The 14151-nt window shown below is 40.6% G+C and overlaps 1 protein-coding gene across 1 annotated transcript in view; it reads left to right on the plus strand.

Annotated features, from left to right (window-relative positions):
• LOC111225999 (glutamate receptor ionotropic, kainate 2-like) overlaps window positions 1-14151 on the plus strand; it is a 356655-nt gene that overhangs the window by 289040 nt on the left and 53464 nt on the right. The gene's annotated exons all lie outside the window — the stretch shown is intronic.

Raw genomic sequence — 14151 nt, forward strand, 5'->3', positions numbered from 1 at the left:
TAAAGTGTAGCTTCAGTTTCCCTGTTTCTTCTTTTTTGTTACCGTTTCACAGACCCAACCATTTTATAATAAACAATTTCAACACATCTTTACAACTAAACAGCTTTAAAGGGATAGTTCAGCTTTTTTGAGGTGGGGTTGTGTGAGGTATAGTCATATATAGTCAGGACATTACCTGTAGTAGTTTCTAATCAGTGTGCTCCCAGTTAGAAAAGCCAACCGGGTTGTGTTACTGTGCTGAAAAAATGTGTTTTAGACACTTTTAAAAACACCCACCAAAAAAATTCCAATATCTGTTTAAATGTAGCTTCATGTCGAATATTTTCAGCGGTTTATCTTACTGTCAGAACAGCACTTTCCTTTGGCACTTCATTGTTTCAACCACTGAACTACCCTATTCCTACGCACAAAAGCACCTATATAGCGCACTGTATTATGCCTCTTTCTGATTCACTCAGCCGACCTGCAGGTGTGGCGTAATACACATGCACCCCAATACAGGTGACAGTACTGAGCGCTGAGCCACTGTGTCACCATGATCAAATACTGCTGAACATTTCTTCTACCAGTGAAAAAGCCTAGAACCATGCAGCAGTAAAAGCTCTGTCCTGCGAAGGCCTTGGTTGTACTCCCCTCAGTGTACGATTATATAGAATACCTGCTGCATGTCGACGATGCTTTGCTGATCCAGCCAAGTTTGACAACTTTGATTTCTTGACTAATTTTTTTTTTCTTAATGTGATTCGTCGATGGCACTCAGATTTGAGATGCAGCTTTTTTTTAACGCCTTCTTTTCATCCATCTGTGTACTGAGCACACATGTGTTCGCAGGTACTGTTCACACACAGGGACACGGTTGTGATTAATATGTTTGTGTGTTTTGTCTTCACACTGAAGCACGTTCAAACCAATTCATCAGAAAACTGTTGTGGTGATAGTAGCACAGTCTCTTTATAATTTCCCCACACAAAGTAATGAAAACAACAGTTGGTAAGAAGCAGCATATGTGCTTTTAATCATCATACCGGTGATGAGGTCCCTCTGCAGCCATAATTTACAGCCTCAGGTCAGACACTTTGTCCAAATCATTTATGCATTATGGGCTGGGTTGGTATACATATACAGGATAATGCCAGTTTTTCTCACTTGTTTGGATGCACAAGTGTCAGTTTTGAGAATATGTTGCAAAATAGGAAATTTCTGCTCCAAATTTTTCATACCTTCAACAAAATCCCATAAAAGTGGCTAACAAGACTATCGTTTCATTAAAAAAATAAAACACAATACGCAAGTTCACTCTGCAATTATTTATTGGTGATGTGGAGAAATGGGAAAAATACAATTGTAGCGGACATACCTGGCCTGGCACAATCAGTCACAAGCCATTAAAGGAGTTCATTATAAGGATATGCAGAGTTACAGACCCACAATTGACACTTTGTGTCTCTTCCAACCATCAAACTATCAAAATGATAGGAAACAGAGACAAAGGACCCTTCTCTCACAAACAGACCACACTGTTAGCATGCCAGAAAGACACAGAACGAGACCAAGGGTCAAATGGTCAGCTCCAGAGGATCAACCAATGGACACCCGGCAACTTGAGAATATAGGCAAAATCTCCAGTTTGTAACAATAAGACTCTAATGATATTTGATTGTTTCTTATATAGGACAAGTAACACCAAAAGGACTGATTATCACTAAGGTGTGAATCCTGGCCTGTCTGTGCCATGCATGAACACACACACACCAACCTCCCTTCCTCTGTCCCTCTCTAGATAAGAATCATAAACTACAACCCACATTCCAATCCTGAGCAGTGACCAGCAGAACTCTCTTCACAGACACAGATCTGAGGAAGAATGTAAAATTAAATATCTAACTGTTCTGTAACTCATGAGATGCTTCTTTGTAATAGTTCAATCCCAAACTTCTATCCTATAGAATGTTTGAAATGTAACATGTAGATTTTAAGACAATGTCCTTCATGTGACCATACTGTCAGCATCCTTCACACAAGGTAACACACACTACATGACATCCAGGATGATTTGATCAGTTAACCACTTGTATTGTGAATAATTCCAGGTTTGAAGGATGTAATATGAAATCAATGCTTGTATTACTCCTGTCTGTCATCATTAGTGCCATTGGTTAGTGCCAGTTTATGGTCATGGTGGAAGACGGATGTGTGAGTTTATAGGTAAACTCTAGAATTAAACTATTCAAAAGTTCAGTGGAAAATTACTCTCTTCTCCAAGTGGAAACACAGGAGACGACGGGTGACGCCCCTGAAACGTGCGCCAGCCCCCAGGGGATAAAACAGTTGTGATCAATTAACATAGCTCTGTAGCTATGTAAACTCTTAGCTCTTAGTCACAAACTCTTGGCTCTTAGCCATTTTTGCACTTTATCATTTTGTCCGTGTTCTTTATTCTGTGTTTGCCACGTGCTCCAAGTAACATTCTTTTTGTGAACCACTGAGACACCGTCAGAATCTGTCACTGTGATAACGGAACATGGCCTCCAGGAGAATCCACCTAGATCCCACGTGTCCAGGGTTACCACGGCAACCGCAGCCACCTGGGTTCCAGCCAAGGTGTGTGTGTGTGTGTGTGTGTGTGTATATACAATATATTCTCAACTGGTGTTTTTACCAACAGTTTCTGGTGCATTCAATTAGCACGACAAACATCTGTGTCATAAATGTGTGGACACACTAAATAAACCACAAGCAAATAACTCCAGAAAGTCCACAGTTACACTATATGTAAGCTAGTAGAGCCTTCAGATATTATGCTTTTCTCCATAACATGGCTATCTTGTTTATACTATGGTCAAAAACCATTTTGGAGTACTCTGATCCTGAAATGATAACTGTGTACTGGGGACTATCATATTTGGAATAAATTTCATGCATGTACATGCATGTATATAGTTCATATAAAGTTAAATACAAAAACTAACTTCACGTTATCAGGCCTACAGCAGGGCAGCTTTTACCACATGGTTGTCTCTTGCTGTAACATGTAGCCCTTTGCTCTTATTCTTTGGTTGAGTGTTAATGAATCCAGGCACATGCAGAGGACATTTGTCCTTCACTGAGTAATGGTGTTATGTCCACAAATTCTGTCTGAGGTGTTAAAACAAGTTTTGATCAGACTTATCATCAGACTCATCTATATTCACTTTACGTACAAATGTGGATACTTCTATATGTCATTTACATTAGCTTGGATGTTAAGCAATACATCCACTAGAGGGCAGCTCAGAGTCAAACATTTCTGACAACAACAAACATGGTGATGGTGAAGGAGGTCGTAATAATGTACCTCTTATGAAAAAGGACAGGAAAAAGGAGATATAAGCCTTTTCTACCATTGACCCTCATGGGAAATGTCAACTCCCTGAGTAACAAGTGTGATGAACTGGAGGCACTTGTGAAGAACCAGCGAGCATATCATGAGTGTAGTCTCATGTGTTTCATGGAGACCTGGTTAAACGACCGTTTGTGGATTTACCCGGCTTCACTGCAGTGTGAGTGGACAGAGACGCCAGAGCAAGTGGAAAGAATAAAGGTGGAGGACTGGTTCTGCTTGTGAACAATAGATGGTGCAACCCCAGTCACATCACAGTGAAGAAGAAGATCTGCTGTTGGGATATTGAACTGTTGGCAGTTGGTCTTAGACCATACTATGTACCGAGGGAGTTCTCACACATCCTCGCCATTGATGTTTACATTGAACCACGAGCAGAGTCTGCAGTCGCATCTGACGTGATTTACAAGACTGTTGCGAGAGCACAGACCCAGCACCCTGATTCATTCATTGCAATATCGGGGGATTTTGACCATGTCACTCTCACCTCTCACTTGACTTGCTTCACCCAGTATGTTGACTGTCCCACAAAGTAAATAACACACTTGATCTGTTGTATGCAAATGTCAAGGAGGTCTACACTGCTTCAGCTCTACCACCACTTGGCAGATCAGATCATAATCTGGTTTTTCTTCAGCCTTCCTACAAGCCCTGTGTGCTGAGGCAGGCTGCAACCATCCACTCATTCAGGAACTGGACCCTGGAGACCAGTGAATCTCTAAAAGATTGTTTTGAGTGCACAGATGACCTTGACAGAATGGTTGAATGTACCACAGACTACATTAACTTCTGTATGGACACTGTCATACCAGCAAGGACTGTACACTTCTTTCCAAACAACAAATCCTGGATCACCAGTAATATCAAGAGTCTCCTCAACCAGAAAAAGGAGGCCTTCAGGGATGGAGACAGAGAGAAGCTCAGGTGTGTGCAACATGAGCTGAAGAGGAGATTAAAGCAGGTGAAGGAAAACTACAAAAGGAAAGTAGAGAGGAAGCTGAAGCACAACAACACCAGAGAGGTGTGGAAGGGGATGAGGACCATCACTGGCTATAAGCTCAAGAACAGCCAGGCAACATCAGGCCAATGAGTTCCACCTGTTCTACAATAGGCTCAAGAGGCTATGTCCTAGAGAGGCAACAGGCCCAGATGGTGTATGTCCAAGGCTGTTAAAGGACTGTGCAGCCCAGCTGGCTGAGCCTCTCCAGAGGATCTTCAACTTAACATCATGTCTTGTTCTGGTACCTAAGGTAGAATGACCGACTGAGATAAATGACTACCGGTGGCTCTCTCATCACACATCATGAAGACCCTGGAGCATCATGAACACAAGGAGATGGGACAAGCTGGTAAAAAAAGCTGGGTCTCTGCTTGGCAGAAGTCTGGACTCACTCAGGACTGTTGTGGAGAAATGCATGCAATGTAAGACGGAGGCCATGTTGGACAATACCAACCATCCTCTCCACAACATTCTGGCAGGACAGAGAAGCAGCTACAGCAGTAAACGTCTCATCTCACTGTGCTGCAGAACAGAGAGGTTCAGGAGATCCTTTGTTCCCACTGCCATCAAACTATACAACACCTCAGCCAAAGGAAGTGAACTAATTTAATTATTGTTTATTATTCATTATCAACTATTGTTGTTATTATTACAAATTTACTACTGGATACATGAATTTCCCCTCGGGGATATATATCTATCCATCTATCTAGAAGGCTACGCCCACATCCATATATGTACATAACCTTTAGTCGAGTCAGATAATATGCACACACATCAATATTACTATTTAAAATACAGAAATAATGACAAAATACCTTTTGTTTAGGTAATTATGGATCTGTGCTGTAAAATTCAAGTCTATGGGTGGCTAATTATATAAATGTCTGCACAGGATAATCTCTGAAAAATTGTAGCATCTCATTCATCTTCCTTGCAGGAACATTCCCTATGGACTGTCACTACAATAACACAGAATAATTGAATAAGCAAACACTCACCACAGCTGCGTCTTGCTCGTTAGCTAATAAAATCACATGTTATTAAAGACAGTGCTGTGTTTCTCACCTAATGTGTATAATGGGGTGCTAGCTGGCAGAGTTTGAGAGAGAGACAGTAGCCCTTTACATGGCTGTGGCACTGAGCTCCATGTCCCCAGGCTATACAAGCCTGACTCGTTTTGCATTAGCCATAAGCCAGATGGGAGGAACACCTCCAGCATGGTGATTAAACCAAGCAGATAACGTTTATTGAGATGATATGCTTGATACCTGACGAAGGAAAGAGGCAGCAATGTAAGAAGGGACGGACAAATAAGAAACTCCAGCTGCTGGTTGTACAATCCAAAGTGTTTATGATCACATGCTTAAAAAATCAGATGATGTCATGAGTTTAATTCAAGTCTGTCTCTTGTGTGTGTCGTCATGGAAAAATGTGGTCCTGGAGACAACTACTGTAGCGGGAACTACCATAGAGGTGATGTTGAGCACATTGAGACACAGTGGAGACTGACTGACCATCACTCAGTGTAGCATGGACACTGATGCTGCGCTGGCAGTCAGAGCTAATCAGCCATGAGAAGCTGATGTCAGAATCTCCCTCTCTACTGACATGGTGTCAGTTACTACACATATGTGGCGCTTTGAGAGACTCACTGTGTGTATGTGTTGTGGCTGAGCTTGCAACTCTACAACGAGAGGCTGTCTTGTGCGTGTGTGTCTGTGGTAGGGTGTCAGTATATAGCTATAGCATTGCTGTATGTTACAGCTAATGCTACATTTTGTCAGCCTGAAATAACTTGTTAAGCTCTGAATATTACACAGTTATCAGCGGGTACGTTATTGCGTTTACTGCCACTGCAGAGGAACAAATATACAGCGTTGTTTTCATACCGGAGTTCGTCAGGCTTGTTGATGTTACTAATACTGGTTGCTCTTTGCGTAGGGTAAAAGTACGACAAAGGAGGGGCCAGAGAATTCAGCTGAACTGAGTTTTCATATCCAAGCAGATTAACATTAAATAACAGCACATTTTTAGCAATTTGCTCACGTGTGTTTTGTTAGAAATATCCCCTGTATTAACATCATATGCCAACGAGGAACTTTTATGATTATGTGTACATCAGAACACACAGCCTATTGCTTAAAGTATTTCTGATATCCATGAACGATAACAGTCCATGAATGATATCAAAACAGGCACCATAAAAACAGGTCCTTATGACTTAAGATTTTTTATACTTAAAACCTTTACATTGACTTCTGTATTAAAGCAATAAAGTTATTGCTGTCAGTGCATCCATGCAAGCGATGCAATATAAAAATAAAGGCTCTGTAGTTCACTGACTGGCTCCTTGGCAACATTACAAAACTTTTAATTTAAATCTGAAATGGAAATAAGGAAATGAAAAACAGTAGGAGTCAAACAATCACAGCATTTTTTTTGGCTGTAATCAGTATTTTTATACTATGGTGGTATATTATATATAATACTAATTTTATACTTAGTATATTATATGAGACCACAGATAATGATTCTCCTGAGCATGCATAGCGTTTAAGTGTATTTTTTTATGGCCGACTTTACTGTTGTTGCTCTCATTAGCATGTTTTCAGCCACAGCCACACAATTTTATATAGTCAGTATTTTCGTTTAGGTAGTATTGTCCCAATTGGTTTTCATGATTTTTTAAAACTTATTTGTGCTTAACCTCAAAATAATATAACTCATATGTGTCTATATTCTCTTTATTAGAACATTCTTATCACACGTTCTTTACATGATCTGGCCTTATAATCTCAGTGTCCTCTTACCTTATTCATATTTTAACAGTTTTTCTACCTGCAATTATCATTAAGGTTTCATTCCACCTCATGTGACACAGACACAGGAGCAGATAAAGACCTAAAAACAAATCAGTGTAATTCTGTGTTGTGATACAGTCTCGTAACTGATCTGCTGCTGTTACAGTTGACTATTCCAGTGTTGGGACTCATCATTCAAGAGACCAAATGTTTCTTTGCTCCACTGGACAAAGGAACTCACACTCCACAGTTCCTCACTGTTCCCACCTGGGGACGACCCTTCCCCCCACGGACCTTACTGGCCAGCCAGTGTGGGTCAGTGTGTGACACGTGACCTCAAAGGGTGTCACAACAAAACCAGATCTCTGGCCCTCTTCACTCTCTCTTCTCTTCTTGGCTTGCTCTGGAGAGCAGCTCCTGCTCTCTCCTCTCGGCTCTTCAAAGGGCAACAAGGCCCCAGCCCAGGTCAGCTCTGCTACCTGAGAAACCAGCTCTCTCGCCGGCCTGCTCACAGCAGCCTGCAACACTCTTCTCCTCAACAGCAGCAACCTGCTTCGGATTAACTGAGAGTGCATCAAATTTTCTTCAGAATCAGCAGCTACGACACAAGGCCAGCTGATTTTCCAAGGAACAGGAGTCATAGCAGAGTTAGCGGGGAACAGCAAAGCAACACAGCCAGACAGGACTTTACTCCACCAGGAAGCCTCCCAACTCACTGGACTTTACAACAACACTGGAAAGGACCTCTTTGTTTGTTCCAAGGACTGGGTAACGTTAACTGACTGGGCCTAACCTTTCCCAGCACAGCATAGCACAGCACAGCATAGCTAAGCAGCAGAAGTCTTAACTTTGTTAATGTACCTGTTGATTGATGTCTTGTTGTAATGTTTGCTTAGGTTGTGGTCAGTCATACAGTTAATCGGGTACTCGTACGTTCACACACATAGTAGTACGTCTCAGTTCTAGAACCTGCATGAAGCTAACCTCTCTCCCTCTAACCTGGTACCTTTAGATTATATGAGAGCTAGGCTAACAAAGAAACTCACACCTTCCCTCTCACACACACCAGGTGGTCTCAGTGGCCATTCTGAGTAGTTTCTTTGTTTTACCGCCGTCTTTGTGTAGTCTTCTTTGTTCAGATCATGTGGTCACAGTGACACACTTTGAATCGGCCATCTGTGCCTTTGTCTGTGTCCCCACAGACACACACACATACACCTACACAAACACATACACACACCTGTATATACTAGATTAGACATTGTGTTTTACTCTGCTCCATTGTAAATAAATGCCTTTAAGTATAACTACTGGTGTGTTTAATGTTGCACAAGCGTGAATATTGCCAACCTCTACTTGGTAGAATTCCAATCCTTCAACTTTAACTTACTGTTGATTTGGTAATTTGGTTATAGTTAGTAAACTAATGGTTAATCAGAGTTCCAGATAAATGGTAATAAACCATATTGGCTATTTTGCCTATTAGTTTAGGCTGGTGCCCCGAGGACTTTAATTAATTTTAAAGTTGTTATTTACTATTAATATTTTCTTAATTTATGATAGCCAATAAATTGATAGACAACCGAAATCCAACATATTTGGTGTCCAGCTCACGAGGTAGAGCTCAGACCCAGATCCCTTTATAGCCGCTTGTGTTTACTGTCAACAGCGTCTCATAAACAGAAGTGTAAAATCTGGTGTGAGAGAATTCTTCATAAATGCAAAGTTGTTGTTTGTGTTGAAAAACTCAGTTTCCCTCTCTTTTCTGGATTCTTTTTAAGGCCCTTTGAGAAGCATGTAAAACACTTTGGCAGACAGCGAGCAATTCAAGGCTCCACACACTAAATACTGTATGCACCTAAGCTGAACCACATCGTGTACTCATTCGGTTCGATTGAGCTAAAATATGCTCAGAAACACACAGACCAAGACAGTCACCGCTACAGTAGCAAAGCCTGCAGGTACATAGACACAAACACACTCTCTCTCTCTCTCTCTCTCTCTCTCTCTCTCTCGCACACACACACACACACATACACACACACACATAGAAAGTGTAAGGTAAAACACTTCCTATAGCAGAGGACAATTAAACAAAAGTAAAAAGTAGGACACCACAGTGAATGTCCATAGACTTGATACAGGAACATTAAGCTATTAAATATGAACTAACCTGCCAGCTCCTATAGAATGAACAGCATCTTAAAGTATGACTAAGGCACAATGTGCAGATGTATAAACAGTATAAACTCTACAGCAGCTGCAGCCCACAAACATGTATTTTCAAACAGTGTAGCACACACACACAGTTGTACATTGCTAGGCAACACAGTAGTTGCTGGTGTTCTCCCCTGTACAGTGCGTTACAACAGTCTGATTTGTTGTCTTACTCAGCTGTCTGAATGTCAATCTGCAAGCCTGGTGCGCCACAGAGTCCTTGACTATCTGCTCTACAATCGTTTTCAATGAAAAATATAACAAGTCCGTTCAGCCCCTGTGTCTCACTGCTGCTTAAAGTTTTCAAAGACGGAGCTGAATGAGCGTCTTGCAGTCACAACAGCAGGAAGATACAAGTTCCTGAGTGAAGGTAGAACTGACAGCTCAAGGATCCACTGCGAACAGTTCAGCATGGAGCTAGACTCAGCATGCAACGTTGCATGTGGTTTGATTTGTGTTAAAAATGTATTTGCTGGGTGGTGCACTTAATTAGTGATTAATTAAGGTAGATGCAACCTTTGTTTTTATGTTTAGGTAATGCTAATTTAATTAGTTTATTAGTTAATTTAATTATATCGCACTGTTGTACATTCTTCGTTCTGTTCACTGACTGCTCGGCCTGACCCGGACGCAAACGCACCCTTTGTACTTCCTGACACGAGGTCAGTGAATGTAAACATTTCGGGCTCTATGTCAACCAGGGCTCCATATTTTTTTTGCAGACACTCCATCATGTTGTCACACAGTTTATCATGACTTCATCATGTGACTTTTGATTTCACTCTGTAATGATGACACTCCAAAAAGGTGTGTAAAAAACAACCTTGTTATGGGAATAACATGTTTCTCCTAATCCCTGGTTCTTCCTTGCTGATGATGCTGCTCTTCCTGGAAGCAACAGTGGGAGTTAATAGGATGACAAGTGGATATTGTATCATGTTTAGAAATGAAGCCTTTGACACTGTCCTCATTAGATGAAAGACAGATTGGGTAATTTGTTCAAACATTGGAAACAAGGTTAGTTTCACTGATAAACAACCTCTTTGTTCATTTGCATGCATATTGATCGCAGTGAGGAAGTAGCATTAGAACCATAAACACTGTTTTTGGTTCTCAGTCTGCTTCATACAATGTGCTTGTCCCACTGTCGAACAGGATCTGAGAGCCTGAGCCTGGCCAGAGGGTCTAGGAAAAGAAACTTTATCAAAGTCTAAAAGTAGCGATTTATTAATTCAGTGAATGAAATTACGCCTATAAAGCAAAGTAAAAAACAAAACAAAAGAAGAAATGCCTTATCTTGGCTGAGGAAAACTAAACTCATGTCAAACACAGCTACATGGCCGCCCGTCTTTTCACTGTTCTTCTGTGTTTAATGTTTGTAACAATGAACCCCACAGTCTTTTCTCGATGAATATCATAAAGCAAATATAGTGTTGCATCTAACATTATCATGTTAGATGAGTCTATGATCTTCAAGTCCGCTATTAGATTTTACAGAATTGGGATGATTACTGTGCACTTTTGTTTCCTGTTCCCTAAGGACCTGCTGTAGCTCAGCTTGTGTTTGATTTGTTATTTTGTTGACTCTGCACTGTTGGCATGAAAATAGGCTCCATAGCTACAGTACTGGAAGCTGTTATGTGATGTTTCAGGACTTTCTGACCCAATCCCACTCCCTACTTGTACTCGCACAGCTCAGAAGTGAAGCAAATAGAACAATTAATATCTTGTTTTGGGATGAGTAGAGTGATTGTATCGCTGCCTGACGGGGCCTGTAGGGGATTTCTCTGAATCATAAGTTGAATTTAAGATTTTGTTTGCAATTTAAATATATGTTTGTTTTTTTGCTGAAATTGAAACTGAGCAGAATTCTATGTCAAGACGTTATGCTCTGAATGCTGATCAGAACATATTAATTGCTCAATAGCGAGGACATAAAGACATTTATGTATTGTGGATAAATTGTAGAATCTGGAGAAATACTAAGTCACTCAGTCACAGGTAAAACAAGAAGGTAGACAGACCTGACATTAAGTTTGAAGCCCTGTTATATTATCTCTTACAATCACACCAATCACAAAGAAACAAATATAATAATATAATACAACATCCCAAAAAGGTGTAGCATGAACACCACAATTTAGAATTTGCTCTCGTTGAAATGGGGCACCAGTCCTCAGGGAGGACAACAATTAATGAATTCATTGATTAATGTGATCAATCTCATATCAGAAGCCACGACTTCTACATTCAATGGATCTCCAGCCTCTACGTCAAAAGAACAGTGCAGAGCAGTGTGATGAGTTGGCAATGGTGGGGAGAATATGTTATGGCTATACACTATGGCTATACAGCTAATGATGCTACGTCTACGAATGAGATCTGATGATTAAATATTACTTTCCGACATCAACCCAGTCATGAGCAGAGTGTTAAGACCGGCCTACTGTGAGTTGCGCTGTAGCTGAAGACCCTCGGCTGGAACCCAGGTGGCTGTGGTTGCCGTGGTAACCCGGGAGACGTGGGATCTAGGTGGTTTCTTCTTGAGACCGTGTCCCGTTATCACGTTGACGGATTCTGCCGGTGTCTCAGCGATTCAGCTCTGGTGGAGTTTGCCAGGAGACTTTCTGTCTCGGGCACTCTTGATTTCTGGTCAGCTAGACAGAACTTTTAAATAGTTTAAATCTAGAGTTTACCTATAAACTCACACATCCGTCTTCCACCATGACCATAAGACATTGAATGAAATAACATATAGACCTAATGGCACTAATAATGACAGACAGGAGTAATACGAGTGTTGATTTCATATTACATCCTTCAAACCTGGAATTAATCATAATACAAGTGGTTAACTGATCAAACAACAATATAAACATTTCCTAATTTGAACTATTGCATAGGAACATCTCATGAGTTACAGAACACTTAAATATTTAATTATATATTCTTCCTCAGATCTGTGTCTGTGAAGAGAGTTCTGCTGGTCACTACCCAGGATTGGAATGTGGGTTGTAGTTTATGACTCTTATCTAGAGAGGGACAGAGGAAGGGAGGTTGGTGTTTGTGTGTGTGTGTGTGTGTGTGTGTTCATGCATGGCACAAAGAGGCCAGGATTCACACCTTAGTTATAATCATTTTTTCCGGTGTTACTTTTCCTATATAAGAAACAATCAAATATCAATACAGAGTCATATTGCTACAAATTGGAGATTTTGCCTATGTTCTCCTGCCTGGTGTCCATTGGTTGATCCTCTGGAGCTGACCCTTTGACCCTTGGTCTGGTGTCGAGTGTCTCTCTGACATGTTAAAAGCATGGTCTGTTTGTGAGAGAAGGGTCTTTTGTTACTCTTCCCACCATCAAACAGAGACAAAGTGTCAATTTTGGATCCATACCTCTGCATGTCCTTAAAATGAACTTCTTTGTGACTGATGCCAGGCCAGGTATGTCCGCTACAAAGGGAATAAAACACAGACCGGTTTTGACCACGTCCTCAGGGTCAGGGTTGAAGAAATAAATTTTAGACCTTACTTGAGAGAGGGAGGGAGAGAGAAGTCATTGGTAACTGCTAAAGGAATTAGCAGATCTGAATAGCATGTAAACAACAGATACACCAGCAACTGGAAATAAGACAATACCCTTACTGCAGCTCAGCAATAAAAGTCCTGTTAAATAATAAATAATAAATATGTTAAATAAATAATAAAGGCTTTCTGTCCACTGAAACGCTAGTGGGCTTTTAGTTTGAAATGGTTACAGGAAGTGTTGAGTTTGTATTAACAAGTAATGCAGTAACTTTAACACAACAGACGGGAGCAACAGAAAACGAAGCTTCGTACTAAAATACACTATGACCAACTCTACATATCAAACAGAGGGAGTTAGACATAAAGACCTGCCTCTAATGAAAGTCTGTGACGTTCTGGAGGTGAAGTAAATAAAGACTAAACTATTGTGGAGGCTGTGATCTCTCTCTCTCTCTCTCTCACACACTATAACTGTAATAAAGGCAAAAGCATGGAAAAAATAACCTGAAAAAAGAAAGATAGTTGGTCTCTTCTAATTTCTGTCTGAGTGATAATTTCTGAACTCACAGCTCAGTCTATGTCTTTCATTTATGTGCTTGGTGATTTTGTCAGACGACAATCATGATATGACCAGACATTTATCCAGACATGTACTAGGTTCAGACCTAGTCTTGTTCAATCTTTAACCAAGTCCATCACCTTCACTAATGTTCACCAAGTAGTTTGAGCTTCTTGAGTAAAACCATGAAAGCGTCATTAATGTTCTCTTTGTTTTGTAAGATTTCTACAAAATAGATTCTATATATGTCTGTGTTTGTGTGTGTGTGCTTAAACAAACTCACAACGGGAGGAAATTGTTTGATTTACAAAGAGGTTGAAATATCTGGGAACATTTTCAGGAATGGAAAGAGTGTGAGTGATGTCACACACTAGCTCTCAACACACACCCAGCGATCTGAAAACAGCATAAAACTTAAACCCTAATAGCTGTCAAAATACTGATTTAACCCAAATGAAAAGCTAAAATGAAAATTTTAGCTTGGAAGCATGATTTTCCCTTCTTCTGTGCTTAGCAAAGACATGTCTTCTGTGTGACATACAACAAGCACAAACACAACAAACACTTAATTTACACACCTTGTATTGAAACGGCAGACCCTGACGCAAACACACTTGAAGGCAGTTAAGGGAAGGTACTTTAATGAGACAAAAACAGACTTGCA

Source organism: Seriola dumerili, unplaced genomic scaffold, assembly GCF_002260705.1.
Source record: "Seriola dumerili isolate Sdu_G_001 unplaced genomic scaffold, Sdu_1.0 BDQW01000016.1, whole genome shotgun sequence".
In the NCBI taxonomy this organism is placed as follows: domain Eukaryota; kingdom Metazoa; phylum Chordata; class Actinopteri; order Carangiformes; family Carangidae; genus Seriola; species Seriola dumerili.